Raw genomic sequence first — 15,359 nt, forward strand, 5'->3', positions numbered from 1 at the left:
TTCTTTATTTTTCTACTTTGCAAAATGAGGAGAAAAATGCTTATGCATTGCTCAAACATCTTGTCATACTACACACAATGCTTTAAAAACACAAAAAAAAACATAATTTAAAAAAAATTAGGAGACAATTATAAAATGAACAGGGAGACTGTGTCACCACGGATACTCGAAAAAAGAGTACACGTGCACGACACTCAGCTGTCCTAACTGGGGTTTGAGGACCACAGATTGGAGTAGAGATTAAGGTTATTGTACCAAAAAATCATAACAGTATTTTCTTCAAATTGCAGACCTCATGAATGTCTAGACCACAAAAGGTTTTGATAAAATCCTTGTGGTCAGGGACTGTAAACAGTCTGAAAAAGAACAGTGGTATGATCACATTCCAAGGAGAAAGTTTTTGATTCAGCACCTTTTTTTGCCATGCACCCACAGAGCACTTGCTGGGGTGTACAAGGAATTATACTTCCCATCATATCCACTTGTTATCCTGCAGTGGGAATATACTTACACTAAGGGAAAAATGCGTTTACTGCAAACTTTCTTTTTGTCCTCCCATTCACATTTCACACTATTTTCCTCAGAGGAAAGAGGTTATGTAAATTAAATGAAGGTTGTGGCTTTTTTCACTTAATGTGCTTTTATCAAACTTCAAGAGAGTAATCGCTATTCTCTGAGAATAGCAGTATGGCACGCTAGAGTTGTCTTGTTTACCATTAATATGCATTTCAAGAGAATTTAAAGTAATGTGCCCAGTAACCTCAGAGCTTGTGTGTATTTCAGGAGACCAGTACAGCGATTGTGTCTGAGTGCTGTTAAAAGGTAGATAGGAATAAAACTGGTTTTTCCAGTCTTTCCAGGTGTCTTTACAAGTTAGACTAATTTTTTTTATTTTTTGGGAATAAATTTAAGTTTTTGTTTATTAATTCCTCCAGAATGCAGGGAATAAGAAACTATTATTTTGAATACTTACTCCATTTGATGAGACAATTTATTTGCTCAATGCAGTTACTACATGTCTGTCTATAAAGTTCCCCATGAGATAACGCAGTCATCTAAGTTTTCCTCACCAAAGGAATGTACAATATTGTTTTTTGTTAGGGTCAAGTTCCTAAATAACTTAATAAAGAATCACTTCAGCAAATAAATATTTACCCCTTATTACAAATGAAGAATCAGACACAGAGATGCTGTGTAAAGTTTGTTTAGCTTGAAGTGATAAAGGAAATTTGTAACAAATCTCCAGGTAAGACCTGGCTTTCTTGACTCTTAATTCTATATTATGAATTAAAAAGACATTATTAATTGTGCTTTTCAAAAGATTTTAAATTAAAAATTAGATGCTGAGACAGGAAAAATCTTTTTAAATCTTGCAGCTCTTTTAAAATATCCTCTGTATTCATTCCCCAAGTAGCTAAATTGTTAAAGAGAGGAATGGAATATGGGGTAGAAGAGATCCAGTGTCTACAGAGTACCCAATAATTCAATGGAAGGCGGATGAAGTATTAGAAGAATTGATGAAAATGCTGTGGAAGAAAAGCTACTCAGTGAGATGCATTGGAAGTCTCACTTTTTTTTCTGGCGGTTTTGTGATGCTAACAGACACATGATTTGAAGCTGTTAAAGGAAATAATTTTAAATAAGTTGAAGCTTCTAAGACTAGGACTTGTTTGAAGTGCATTAAATTAATCCAAATTAAAGGACTTTCATGAGTTTCTAAAGCATTTCTGTTTCCTTTGGTCAAGGTCCAAACTCATATGCATGGGCGGTTTTTCTCTACTTAAATGACTAAATTGTCTTGACTGTGAAGTGTGTTTGCCCATCCCAGTTAGAGTGATATTTATAGGTAGAAATCCATTTTATCTGGGGGCACTGTATATCCTACACTTTAGATTCACTCACATGCACACAAACAGCAGTGCATAGGATCCAACTGTAACGATGCAAAGAACTTCTGTTTATCATCAAACATTTCATATATTCCATTACATGTGAAAGAATTATTATCTGTCCTGTTGCAGTGCAATGCTTTTTCCTGTAATGGAATTTTACTCTGCAAATTTATTTTGGTATTAAAAGGTTCCACTTTATAATGTCTATGGTTCAATCAGTGATCTAAAAGGCACTTAAATACTTTGAACAAGATACATAAAATGCTTTTATTGCAAAGCTTTGCTGTATCTACCAATTTTACCATTGATCTCTTTCCATGTAAGGCAGTTCTGGAAGCTGCCCATGCTGTATAAAATCACATGGTGGCTTTTGATCTCCAGCTGGTGATTAAAGCACATTATGGAGGTTTGAAATTTTCTTGTGGTCATTAGCATACCTCCAAACACTTCTCTGCTAAATAGTAGTGTTGTCACTACATGCTATTTAAATAAGAAACCAGAATTCTATAAACTTATTATTTGCTATTCTTTGTAGCTCAGGGGATAAAGATCTCTTGAATGAGGTGAGCTTATACTTAGCTGTGGATTTACTGATCAAATAGTGATTTCTTAAGGTGATTAGTCTTCAGCAAAATGCACAAAAGAATGAGGTTATATTTTTTAAAACCCTCTTTGATGCAAACAGGGAGAGCTCTGTGCCTTGTACTCCCTATCTACAGTTTCATATTTCCCACTGCTTAAAGACATCACTATCACTTCCAAGGTCAGCAAGCTGTCATATGTTTTCTACAGTGGATTTTTAAACAATGGAGTGTTAACTCTTTTACTTGAAGATAGAAAAAATAGCATCTTTCTGCACACTTTTGGAAAATGTATTTGTATGTTGGGAAAAAATAAAGAATCACCATGTACTTGTTACTTTCTCTAGCCATCTCTTCATTTCTTTTCACAGAAAATAAATGAGTGTGCCAGCTTCATATATTTATCTTTCACTTTACTATATTACATTGCATGTTATTTGTATATTTTTACCATCTATACCTTGCCAAGAAGCAAAGTTTACTGAATGTTACCCAGATACAGAGGAAAACATAACACTTGTTCAAAGATATTACAGTCAGTAAATACCAAATAAATTCGAAAGCCTTGTTAGTTGTTCTACCCTGTCTCCTCACTCCCCAAAATAGAACAAATATAGGTAACCTGGTTTCTGACAAGTCAGTGTTTGCAGGCTGTTGAAAGGGAATAAAATCTCGGTCGAGGGAAGAATATTGGCCTGGAATGGATTTTGCTGTTGTAAGGGATACATTTGAAAGGACAGTCAAACTTGTACAAGAGATGTGCAGGCAAAATATCAAGGCTAGCAGATATCAGCAGACCCATGAAGGAACACAGTTTTGAGTCTATTATACTGTGTGGCACCTTGAATTATTTGAATCTAGGAAATAATGATTTCTCATCTCTGCATTTATCCGTCAGTTTCATGAGAGAAAGCACTAAAAATTTATCATTTAGATAATATTTTTATTTCTAAACAACATGCTAAAATACCTAAGATCTTTTACAAGATTGGAGACAGCAGTTTTCATCTGAGGAGCATGTTGTTCAGAGAAAAAAAAATAATGAAAAGCTAATGAAAATTAGCATATTTCATCCTTTTTTAATATCAAAAGTTAATCTATATTAATATAAATAGGTTTTTGGTGAATTAATTGTCTCATACAAACTTTCTTTGAGAAAGTAAAAGGGGCAGAAGTCAGACTGTCTCCTGGAAGGAGATGTAATACAATGAAAATTAAAAATAAACCGCTGCAATTCATTGCAATTCATTACAATTCGTACTTTTCTGTCTTCTGGCAAGCTTTATTATACAGAAGTGGCTGTCTGGAGAAGAAAAAGTACTTACAGAACTTCTGTTCTATACTTGAGCATACCATGGAATCCTTCCTTTCATGCTGCTGTACTGCATGGTTTTGGTGCTCATGACCATGCTAATCTACATAAAATTTACATGACATGTAACAAAATATATGATTTGCATAAGAACCGGTTTTCCCCAATCTCAAATGGCACTAAGAAACTCTTAAAAAAGTGCTACCACTAGGTGTCTCATTGGTTTCAATGTACTCCAACCTAAGAGCAAGAAATGCTCAACAAAATTTAGCAAAAATACGGTTAATTACCACTGACATTCCCTCCTTCATTACACTAGCACACCCTGAATTTAATCACATGCATTATTGTAATCAAGCTGTCAATCAGATTTTGAAATATTTCAATTTTTGACATAATTACAGCAGAATCCCTACAGCCCGTCTAGAACATGGGTATGGCAAGATTGATATTGTGTTACAAAATGTGATCTGACAAAAAAAAAAATTGATGCTTCTGTGCAAAAATTAAAGAAACACTGAACTGCTAATGCATTTACCCTGGAAATGTGTTGCATCAGGTAGGTTATCAAGAGTTAATATGACTGCCTGCCCATTCACTGTTCTTGTGCTTTAAATGCTTAAATATTGTCTGTGTCATTTTTATTTTTGTTTAAAAATATATAGCTTTAATTTTCTTAATTGGAACCAACTGTATGGAGAACTGTTTTGCTTTTAGGCTTACAGCAAAAGATTTAGAGAAACAATCAGAGGAGAGAGGGGATGCCAAGGAGAGACTTGGGCTGATGTTGATATTCCTCTGAGACAGCCCCGTGTATGAAAAGCCACAAAGCCAGTGGGCCGTTTCACTGGCATTTGCAAACAGCTCATTGCTAAGACATCCATAGTATATATTGATATTTTTTTCAAGAATTTCATGTTCCTGCTTTTTGATGTATGGTGGAGAAGGTAATATTTCTTGTTAGCATTTCAAAACATAAGAGATGCAAGTAGAGGTGGAATGCTCTTTAGATGGAGATCCATCTGTCAGCAATTACAAGGGTTCCCCTGAACACATATGTTGCAAACTTCAGCCTGGCTCAGGTGAATATTAGTCAGACAGAGTCTCTCTCACTTTTGGGACAGCAGTTTGTATTTTAACCAAGAAGGTAATTTTTACCATCTGATGACTCTTTCATGGCCTCTGTGAATGAGTTTGCAGACCCCAGCCTGATTTTATGTAGACAGATGTCCCCCTTCACAAAAACAACTGTCACAATTGGCAATAGTTTTCGCACGTGCTGGCAGCAGCACAGGCTAGGATGAATGGGAGACAGGAGAGGATCCTCCTGGCTACACAGAGGCAGGTGAGGATGGCGGATGTTTGCAGTCCCACCGACTGTGCTGCATTTTCAGTGTACAGTACCATTAGAGCAGGGATCTTCTGTGTGACCAGTGCTCTTTGCTTTAAAAGCCACTTGTTTCGATATTTGTAGACAGGTATTCCACTAGAATGACTTGATGCAAATGTGCTTGGATAACTTAGGACAACCTCTTGTCTGATAATAAATTAATAATTGCTTTCTTTCCGATGGCAGGTAGGGGAAATTGCAAATGCATTTTTCACTGGAAAGTTATGCAAGGCTTTTAAGAAGCTTCAGAAACACACATGTAGCTTCACACACAATCTCAGCACTTTTCCAACCTCGACTTCAGGAGACACACTGTAACTCTGCTCCTTCTCTCCATCTTCTTTCTGTCCTCAGGGTCTCATTTGCTTATTTTCCATATCACTGGCACTGGCCCTGTTATTCAGAGAACTACTGTTTAACTTGAGTATTATCTCACCTCCTAAGACCTCTGTTTTTAAGATCTGTTTTTTCAAGTTGAGTTGCCGTATTTTCATGCAGACATCTGCTGAAAGCATTGAATTAATTAATACAGTAGTAGCAACTAGGAAAACATGATAATCAGTTTTGTCCTCTGCCACAGTGAAATTACCAGGGCAGAGAAAAATTGTGTAGAATCCAATGGGCTCTCTGTTTTATGATTTGTTATTGGGGCAATAGGTTAAATTTCAGCCTTTCCCTTCCATTTTTCCACCTCCTCCTTTCCATTCACATACCGGAACCTGACTCCATCCACACGTACGAAAGATGACCTTGCATATCTCATGGTGGAGGTGAGCAGTTCTGCATTCCGTGCAGACTGGCTGCTTTTTGACACAAGATCCTAAGCTTTGTCCCTTTCCAGCTCCCTATAGCTCATATTCACTTGAAGCATACTAGGAAGAAAGTGTTTACCATCTATTGTTGAAACAGCTAATTTTTTCAGTAATGATGTGGCTTTGAAGATATTTAAATGGTATTAAACTTACATCAAAGATATAAATAAAGAAGTGAGTTCAGCGGTTTTTTACGACACTGTATACTAATAGTATTCTAAACTGTCCACTAAACATTTTTCATTCTCCCTAGAATATCAACATACTGACTGCAATATTTCTATCAGTGTTCTTTTACTTGCTAATAATCAAATTGAAGCCATCAACCTTTTCATTTAGAACTACTTGCTCCAAAAAGTAAGCACAGCCATCTGAAACAATTTTGTAGCTATGTCAGATGGAATGTAAGTTTTAAATTGTTGAATTGTAAGACTGCCACCTCGTAAACATATTATAATGTATATTGGTCTATTTTGGTGAACAGATGAATAATAATGTACTTTAAAAACAGTTTGAAATGCATCTTCTAAGATATAAAGCAGAGGGGATGACTAATATGAGAACATGGCATTTCACAGCAAACCTAATGAAAGCTTGTGAAAACTACGGTATCTCATCACCACACTGGCTACATTGGCTGCAATACAGTCAATACTATATTGACTGCTAGAAAAGCTATAAGTATAAAGCATTCCATCTCTCCTGATGAAAGTAACAGAGCTGGGTCAAAATTGATGGGTAAAAGAATAAATATTCCAGCTTCATGAATTTTATATAACTTATTCTTGAATATTTCTTAGAATTGTGTCCCATCTCCTTGACCAAAGTAAACTTGGCCTTTCCTTCATTTTCAAAGAGTCTTTTGAGAATGATCATTAAAGTAGAAGCATATTTTTAATACACAATTTATCTGCATAGCCACAAAATAGAGCCTGCTTTGCCTGCATTTCTAGTTGTGAAAACTTGAGAGGGCACAACTACTTTTAAAAAGAGTAGATTGCCTGATCAGGTGTTTTACCCTTTTTATTAAGTTCTTTATTTAAAGTTGAAAATGTTTCCTGAGTGCTTGCTGTTTATGTGGCTTTGTATTGTTTGTGCATGAGACAGCCTTCTAAGCAGAGGGACAGTTCTGCCTGGCTCAGGCATGAAATCATTGGTGCTGTTTGCTGGACCCTGAATGCAGATAGAGCTGAATTATCCCAAAGTGCACATGCTGTCTCTCTCTATCCTGCTCATGTAGAATGTTATTCAAGCACTTGTTTGGGGATGAAAAGCTCCCTTCCTGTAGTCAGCTATCATGGAGTACCTATTCAAAATAGATGCTACATTGCCTCTCACTCTTAATCAAGACCCCATGGTATGGCACACAGCACAGAGGACCAGCACTTACACCCCAAGCATCAAAAAACAAACACAACTGTTCCAGAAATTAAAAAAAAAAAAGCCAAACAATATAACCTATGTAACCAGAAACAATATTGTCCTATATAACCAGCTAAAGATACACTTGCTGCCACTTCAGCAGCACTGATATCTTTGTTCTGTTGTTTAGATTAAGCTCAAAATGTAATTGCTTAGTGACCAATTTTTGTGTCATATGAAAGAGAGAAAGTCTATGCTTGGGAATGCTCAGAATGAGGTGCAAGAAAATTTTCTCATATAAAAAGAAATTGAAAGGGGAAATCATATGCATGGAAGTTTGCCATTTCTGCATGCAATTGGTCAGATAGGATACATAACCTTTTCCTGCAAATGTTGTTTGTCACCTCTCTTGAATTTCCAGAGCATCTGCTGGAAAATAAATCTATCATCCTAGAATCCCAAGGGTGAATAGAAGGAAGAGATATGCATGTGTAGGTGTGTACCTTCCTAGGGATATCCTGAAAAACATTTGTACCTGGTCTTTAGAACAAGCCAGTTGTGAACAACTAATTCACATAACACATATACTGGGTAGAGGCATTTGAAATTTTATTACTGATTAAGGTTCTAATTTATTATGTATAATAATCTTTAGTTACCAAACACTCAAAAAATTGAAAGCATAAAAGACTGAAAGGACATATGGATAATTTTTTCTTCATCAAATGACATATTTAACTCACAGCCTCAAGGTTGTTGGTTTATTTTTCCCCCAATGGAAAGCTAAGCATAAGGTAAGGGATGCAGATTATTATAAAGCATCTGAAAAGTTCCTCCTGAAACACCATTTTTAGATTAAGGGGTTTTTTTTAAATGAACAGCATAGCATAATGCAAATCAACGTGTCTGCCCTTATGTGGTCATTTTTACCAGGGCAATATGAGCCTGGATTGAACATGAATCATTAAAGGTGTGGTCTAATGGTGTTTTATTCACCTTTGATGCATTGTGAATTTATATTTCACATCAATAATGAGCTGCAAAACCTTCCAGGGTACTAATAAACAAAATAGAGCATTAAAATAGTCTTGTGTCCTACTGCATACTGACAGAGGAAATAACACCAAAGAAAAAAGTCAAAACCATTACGAGAAATATACACACAGAAACATTCAGAAAACCCATAGGAGATGTTCCAGGAAAGAACCAGAAGGGACATTTGCCTAGGAATAAAAGAAGCCTGGGGATTTAACAGATGAGTGACAGAGATGACAGCAGGTAGGAGTGGGCAGCTGAGGAGTTTGGTCTGGTGGCAAGGAGAAGAGAATTGCACCTGGTGTTCTGGGCACAAAAGTTGTTGGGAAAGAGATAAAGCACAAAGAGGGCAGAGAGTCCAGACAGAAGAGGGCAAGGAGAAAAAAACTGGAGTTACTGGGGAGAAGACGTGGCCAACTGGAAAACCTTTGCAAATCAGCACAGATTGTAAAGCAAAGGACAGGCAGAGGCAAGAGGAGGATAAAGTAGACATGACTGTTGCAAAGATATCCACTACTCTAGTAAGTAAGATTTTTCCAGCTGAGGAAAGAGGGCAACTGAAGCAGACAAGGCAGCAGGTAGAAGATACTTGCCAACTTCAAGTTTCCCAGCCAAGTTTGTTTAGCATGGTCACACATGCTACTCTTGGCACCTGCCGAGTTGACCATTTATAATGGTTCAGAATTTTACTCTTTCCCTTTTCATTGCTTGAAATGATCCTGAGTCACTTGCATCAAAATGTAGTTTATATGATATGATGAGTATCTGGAAAAATGTGAATTGTACAAGTAAAATTAGATATGTATTAAGGAGCAGCTTTTTGCCTGCTACAATGCAGCTCTGCCAATGCACTTCAGGCTTGACTTGCAATACCCTGCATAAAAATCAGTGCTGTCTCTCTTCAGAGCGGTGACTCAGTCATGCTGAACTATGCCACCTCTGTGGCAGAATATAGTCTATTTTATCTGTTTTATAACCTTAATGACTCAGAATCCAACACAGTTATCACAAAAAACAGAGCAGCTCCAAAAGCGTGTTTATAATGCAGAAAATTTGATACATCATCATTCAAAGAACAGCTGAAATTTCAGGCTGGTACAGCAAACTATATCTTAAATAAAGAGTTGCATTATTAACAAGCTGTATCATGTCTTTCAAAATCCATGGCAGAGGACAGGAAAGGGTGAGTTTGGTTTCTTTTTCCTGCCATCATTACTAACCAAAACACATAGGACTGGACAGCTCAGGGACATGAAGCATGGTTAGTTTTACTTTCTAATCTTGGGCTGGATTTGAGCTAGTGACCTGTATCAAGACTGGTAAATAACCAATGATTGCCAGCCTAGGTAGGCAACTGCAAATAGTTTGGTTGTTTCAGTACAGTTCTTAGAGAAAAACAGGGTACAAATAACAAAAACCAACCCTATCTATCTGTTTTGAAGTCATTATTGCAGACTGAAGAGCAGCAAACTGTTAGAGTTTGTCTCAATGGGGAACTATTCCGAAGTGTCTCTCTACTTTTTGGTTTAATTTCACACACAGACACATGGTCAAACATACACCTAACTTGGTCCCTGTTTAAGCCATGGGTAAGGAGCAGCCACACAACATGTTTCTCACCAAGTCCATGAGCAAGCAAATTTTGAGCTACTAAGTTATTGTTTATCTACTGGTTTTGATTCCTTAGTATTGAAAAGCAAATTCAGCTGCCCAAAGCCATTTTTGCTCTCCATGGAGAAGAATTTATATTCATCTTTTATGGGAGGCTTTGAAAATGGTATTACAGAATTTTAGATGAAGGAACGCCACAGTTCACAATAACATGACCATCGTGGCTGCTTTGATCTTCATACCTTTAGCAAAATATGTTCAGATCCTCCTTGAGAAGTAGCTTCTTCACAAACTGAATTACTGAATTTAACTTATACTGCTAACAGAGATTTCTTTTGTGACACATTGAGCCATCCAGTGGCACAGGCTGAAAAGACTACTACATATACTTGTTAATGCATTTCTCCTGTGCCTTTCTTTACATCAGAGATGTATCAGTGATTACCAAAAAAAAAAAAAAAAAAACCAAACCCAAAACAAAGCAATGCCCCCCCCCAAAAAAAAAAAAACAAGTAAAAAACATAAAAAAAGGCACCAAGAAAATGTCTGTTTAGTGATAACTGCAAAGACCTAAAGGCAGTGAGCATTTCTATTCATTTAAGGTCAGACAGAAGTAATCTCTTGACACTGATTTAATAGAAAAGGGAGATAGGGAAAAAAGGAAGTAACAATGAAAAATTCCAAACCGTAGAAGTTTAAAATTCCAGGTTTAGGCTGCATATCTGCCCTCAAGTCACTTCTTTACATATCTATGCTTTTCCAGGTAGAATAGCCAAAATCAGATCTCAGTCTTTGGTCACCAGCAAATTCTTGTAATGACAATTTGAGTTCATTAATTTACCCCAGATCACCTCACTTTTGTCAATGCCAGTCTTGTGATTGCAAAACAATACTTTAGTATTTGAAATAGATAGAGATAAGTATCTGTACACAGAAGCAGAGACCCAACCATTGAGGGATTAAATGAGCAACTAATTAAATATAGTGTGAATTTTTTATTATTTTTATTTTTTTTAAGATTGTGAGAAATTAAATGGTGACTAGTGGTGCTATAGCAGTAGTTGGTAGAGCTTGGCTTAGTGTGGGCAAAGAAGAAAGATCATTAACAAATAAAATAAGGAGCACCTCAGGGGACACGCCTACAGACAGTCTGTCACCTACTGCTTTTAACATTTCATTTCAAAATTTAATTAGATATCAATTTCTGAATGCCTAAATAAAACCAGCCTCTTTCCATTGCACCAACATGGATCAGCTTTTAGTGATAAATTTAAGGCTGTAACATTACTCTTTCTAAATTTTGGGGGGAAAGAATAACAACAGAATAACCAGAAATGACATCCTGGGTTCTAGCAACCAACAAACGATCCAACAAAAGTAAAAAATATTAATGCCAATATTTAACTCATTACTGATGCACTGGAAGCAGTAGTAAGGCCTTATAAAAAAAAGTGTAAGAAGCAATGTTATTTCTCACTAACTTCAGAAAGGACAGGACTGGTGTCCCTGGTTAATAAGGAAATGCTTCATTGATCACAAAAGCAATGTGAGTCTTCTATCATTCTAGTAAAATTTATTACATATAAGTCAGTAAGAACTATTGTAGACTTCATGGGACTCCCTACTGTCAAATAGATCATTGCAGAATCTGGGTATAGCTACTTTAGGATGTCAAAAAGAATGAAAAGTGTTCTATTCTGGAAACAAACTAAGCACTAGTCAATGTTTCCCTTTCCAAAGTAACTGCAGCAAGTCAGTTCAATGTCCAGATGATGGAGCAGGTGTACTCCATGTCACAATGTAGAATCTTGATGTCTGTTTTCTTACTGAGGCTACCAGTGTTTGGAAGAGACCAGTAGCATAGATCACATCAAGATTTCAAGTTTTTGTCTGCCAGAAAATAAACATAGCTACATCTTTTTGAAGTAATTGTTAGCTACTCGGCAATACGAACTGTTGTGCAAATGTGGGAGCTGCCTTCATTACTGCTGTCATTGCATTTTTCACTGGGGATTTATTGGACCAGCAGTTCCTATGCTTCACAAATAATTCAACACAGTTGTAGTAGGCTTAGCTGTGTTCTGCAGCAGGTGGGCAGGATGAGACTGTAAACCATCTGTCCATTCATCTATCTTAGACACATACCTCCCTATTTCAATAATACTCAGAAATCATTTCATTAGATGACTGATAAAATCATCTCCATTTACACATGGGGAATGAAAGGCCTGGGGTGCTGCCATGTTTCCTTCAGACTGGGGCTCAAGTCTGTAGTGTCCATGGCTTTTGCAATAGTGCTCCACTCATTGGACAGTCTTCCTTCATCCTCTACAACATCTTTCCCTGTCTGAGGCTCCCTATTTACCTCTGTGTGTGGGCTGCACACAGAGTGGGTCAGTTTACGAAGAGAGTTTGCTCTCTTCATGTTAATTCACTTTATTCTGGCTATTCAGCATATAAGGTATTCTTAGATACCTTAATGTAAATGGACTGATCCAGTCTCCAAGTTTCATGGTTGCACTGTTCACATTTCAGTGTGATCCTACCATGGCCCCAAGTATTGCAGTGAGCTACACTGAAGTAGCATACGGTATCCTGGGGTGATGTTAACTGTGGACTGTGTCAATCTAAAAGGAAACATCAAGGGGTTCATGTTCCCTCCAGCACGGGAAAGGACAATTTTACACAAGGTTGTTGAGCTCGTGTCGAAGAGCAGATAGCTGTGCCAGCAGTGGGAGGAGTGGCTGCATGGAGGAGATCCAAGGGTGGGCAACTGTTCCCTGGGGCTGCAGAATCTGAGACTGGGGCCGAGGCACCCTCCTGCTGGAAGGGCTGGTGGAGCTGTGTTGAGGCTGCTGGTACAAACAGCCCTGAAAGCTGTGAGTGTGCAGCTGAGTAGCCCTCCCATGCCTGCAGAAGAGAGCTTCTAAGGGCTAGGAATCATATGCTTTTTAAAAATTTTTAAATCTTAAATTATCACCAATATTCCCTATCTGGTTTGCAAGCAGTAACACCTGGGCAAAAGGAGAATCTTTTCAGTAATGCTTACTGTCAAGTACATATTCATACAAAGAATTGCAAAATTTCCACATGGACCTGTACATGTTTGGGCAAGGTCTTACCAGGGAGGCATCCTGTCTGCAGGCAGCTGACTGTGCAATCAGAACAGGAGCAGTCAGCTGAGAAGCTGCGCCTCCTCTGATTAGTGGTGCCCAATATGACCCTGTTCCTGAGCAGATCAGCAGTGCACATTGTGTCTCTGCCTTTCCCATAGACACTGTTGATGTGCTAAGGCAAGGAACATGTATGTCTTATTTGCTAGAAACCTTGCAAACAGAGAAATGATTAAACTGCAGAGAATAGGCAGTAGGCTCAGCCCCACAACCCTGTTAATTGCTTAATATGGTATCGTGTGTAACAGATTCTCTCTGCCATGGTTAGGGGCTCTTTGTTGGGCACTTAGCCCAGTAGCAAACACAAGCTGGTTCAGCTTCGCAGGGCCCATGGTACAGTGCAGGGGGGCTTCAAAGTCTTCAGAGAGATTGCTTCCAAACAAAGTTTCTGCCTATATTCTGAACCAGAGGGAGGTTTCTGATGGGAATTCATGTGGATAGAAGGGGCTACATGTTCTCAAATGGACAATGGACAGCATTAGCCCACTCATGCTCAGTGATAGCAGTTGTGGTTGCAGCATTGAATCGATCTCTAAATTGTGAGACGCTCTGGGGGTGCAAATCCTGCCACTGGCAGCACCTGGGGCCACTTTAAGGCCTCTGTTTTACTTAAACCTGGGCAACCTGCTACTGCACAGTAAGACCTGTCACCTGGCCCCAGACTACTACCACATTTCCTCCATGTCTTCCTTAGCCATTGCCCAGACCCTTCACTATACATGCAGAAATCGAGGCACCTTCACACAGTGTAAAACGCCTTTATTTTGGCACAAGAACAGAGCTTTGTTGTTCTCAAAGCAGCATAAACACATCATGTTAGTGGAGAAGCCAGCAAAGTGACTCCAGGGCCGACAGTGCATCCGGAGCTGCGTTCCCTGAGAAGGCAGGGGGGCTCTCTGCGAGGTGCAAACCCCCCACATCCACACACACACACCCGAATCCACACGTAAGAAGCAATGGGATGAAGAGGATGGTGCGCACCCCGACCCTGCCGGAGCCTTGCCGAGTGCTGCCCTCCGTGCGGCCGGGCGGCAACCCGCGGCTGCATCTCTGCAAACACTCCATCCTCCTGCTGGGAGCGTGCTGCTTCTGCTGCCAGCCTTGGGACTGAGGCGAAATTAAATTAAACTCTCTTCTTAGCGAACGGGAAGGTGAGGCAAACTTCGAGCTGGAAATTGGATGTCATGCACAGCTCTTGCTTGCGGATGTGTTACGCACAGGCACACACAGGCAAAGTCACACTCACCTGGGGGTCAGGCAGCAGCAACACCGACACTCCATCTGCTTACCAAGAAAGCCAACATAGTGTTAAAAAGCAGCCAGGATGCTCAGACCAGATTGGACTTTAGACAGGAAATTATCTTTTCAAATTTTGGTTGAACGATAAGAAGCTTTTAAAACTAAAGAAATGAATGATGTATGCAAAGCTGTACTTGAAATGATTCTGGTGTTGCAAATTGCCATGCTCTTACTGTGGAGCTGATGAAAATAAATGAAGCTCTGCGTTGCTGGGCTTTTTCCTCCCCCTTCTAATAAATGAAATGAAAAAGCCCCATTATTGAGCCACCTGCTTCAAATTCCTAATTGTGGTAACTGAATTCTGAAATTATTTGTTAGCTGTGTAATATCACAGGCATTAAAAATACTGAGAGGCTATTAAGTTCTTTAAAGCCCAGCACTGGATAAAAAGGTGCAGCTATCTTCAGATTTTTATTTCCATGAAATAACTTTTCCAGTAGAGAAATATGTTCAAATCCTACAAGTGCATCCTGAAAAAATCCCTGTTAATTTACCAGTTAGAGAAGCTGTGAATACCCAAGAGAGGTCCATTGGCATATTTAAATATTTTTTAAATAGTGCTGTATGCCATTCTGTTCGTATTTTTCTAGCATATAAATATAAATGTTTCAGAAGACAGTAGAAATCACATGAAATATAAATGTAATATTTCTAATGAGCAGGTGAGTGTGTGCACATATGTATCTCTGAAGTGTCTATAATCATAGAATCTTGCAGTATGCCTGAACTATTGCTGCATGTGTGTATAAAGCATCTCATTTAATTCCAAAATTTCAGTTTCTCATTTTAATAATGTTCCAACTTAGATATCTCTATAAATATTTTTTACAAATAAAAAAAAGATAATTATCAGGACGAGCTAGAAAGAGTTGTTCTTGAAATATTTTTTTTA

This window comes from Corvus hawaiiensis, chromosome 6, assembly GCF_020740725.1.
Source record: "Corvus hawaiiensis isolate bCorHaw1 chromosome 6, bCorHaw1.pri.cur, whole genome shotgun sequence".
Classification (NCBI taxonomy): domain Eukaryota; kingdom Metazoa; phylum Chordata; class Aves; order Passeriformes; family Corvidae; genus Corvus; species Corvus hawaiiensis.